We start from the raw sequence: 2,057 nt of genomic DNA, 5'->3' as shown, positions 1-2,057 counted from the left end.
TTTGGAGGAACGGTTTCCGCGCTTTCTCTCCTCTCCTAATTGTGCAAACAAAGCTGCTCATTGCCGACGGTAAGGGACGCGGGTGAGTGACAGGAAAGTAAAAGGAACTGCAATCTGGCGATGTTTTCGTCGGGAGGCTTCCTAATATTGAAAATTTTACGCATTGTTACGCAAACTCATAAACATATATTATGAAATGGGATCCTACTATTGCTTTTAAAAACTGATTCTGTAAAACAATGCTGTGATGAAATATACATAGCATTGACCAAATGATACATAAATATTTACTATTTTAACCACTGTGAAGTGTATAGTTCAGTGTCATTATGTACATTCATACTGTTGCTTATAGGAAAATTATAGTATCATCCATTTGTGGAATGCGCTTGTTCATATGCTGGTTAATTTTGGTGCTAGCATTATGGTACCACGAAAACATGTTTCCAAGTAGAATTAAAAGAAAACATCTTGTTTGCTATTTATTTTCCCATAGTACACATTGCACGAGATTTAAATGCTGTATTCACTGCTGTTACCTTAGTGCCTGATACATACTACTTGCTCATTAAATTTTATTAAATTAATGAAAGAATGTATCCCAATCAGAATAAGAATGGTCAGAATTTAATGTCCTTGATTGCTGAGTTAATCCTAAATTCAGGGTGAGGCAAAAGTAGATTTACAGTTGTATGAAGAATAGTTTCTTCTTTTTTAAAAAAAATATATTTTATTGATTTTTTACAGAGAGGAAGGAAGGGAGAGGGATAGAGAGTTAGAAACATCGATGAGAGAGAAACATGGATCAGCTGCCTCCTGCACATCCCCCACTGGGGATGTGCCCGCAACCGAGGTACATGCCCTTGATCGGAATCCAACCTGGACCCTTGAGTCTGCAGGCTGATGCTCTATCCACTGAGCCAAACCCGTCAGGGTGGAATAGTTTCTTCTTCTTCTTTTTTTTTTTACCATGCAACAAAACTTTTATTAACATTTTGAACAGATCCAGTCATTACTAAACTGGTAATTTCTAAACTTAAATTGGGGAAATAGTTTATTCTTGTATTATTATTATTACATTATTTTTCATATAAGTATAAACCTACTTTTGTCCCACCCTGTGTTTAAGATATAAATCAGAAAAAAAAAACAGTAACAACTCAAACTTCTTCAGTTTGAAACATTTACATTTTGAGTAATTAGAGTCTTACAGAAGGTTGCAGGACTATACAGAGTTCCCTTATCTTCTTTACCCAGTTTGCTGTAAGTTAATATCCTGCATAATCATACTACAACCATCAAAATTAAGAAATTTACAGTGGTGCAAATAATGAAGCTGATTACTTTAATCAGAATTCATCAGGTTCTGACTATTGACCCTTTGTGTTCCAGGATGCAGTCTAGAATCCCTCATGCAGGTGTCATTTCTACTTCTCCTTCAAACTGGCAGGTCCTCCGAAGTCTCTCAGTCATTCCTTGTTGTTTTTTTTCTAACATTGATATTTTGAAGTATTTCGTATTTATATTTTTAGAATGATCATCAATTTGCTTTTGTTATATGTTTTCTCCTTTTTTGAGAATGATGTTGATGTGTCTTATTACTGGTGATATTAATCTAACCCTGTGGTGTCTGCCAGATTTTACCTCTGTAAAGATAGTATCTTTCCCTTTGTAATTATTATTTTGAGAAATATACATATACATATATATATATATATATATATATATATATATTTACACACTAGAGGCCCGATGCACAAAAATTCATGCAAGAGTAGGCCTGTCTTCCCCCAGCTGCAGGCACCGGCTTCCCTCCAGCACCCAGAATCCAGGCTTCCCTCCGGCCACCCGTAGGCACCAGGGACCTGGGTTGTCTTCCCTCCGCGGATGCCCATAGGCACCCGGGACCCAGGCTGGCTTCCCTCCAGCTCTGGTTTAGTCAGGAAGGATGTCTGGAATGATGTCCGGAATGACATCCGGTCTAATTAGCATATTAACCTTTATATACTAGAAGCCCTGCACATGAATCCGTGTGCCAGTAGCTCGCTGCTGCCCTC

Source organism: Myotis lucifugus, unplaced genomic scaffold (assembly GCF_000147115.1).
Source record: "Myotis lucifugus unplaced genomic scaffold, Myoluc2.0 scaffold_319, whole genome shotgun sequence".
Taxonomy (NCBI): Eukaryota; Metazoa; Chordata; class Mammalia; order Chiroptera; family Vespertilionidae; genus Myotis; species Myotis lucifugus.
Note: the sequence above shows the minus strand (reverse complement) of the source record.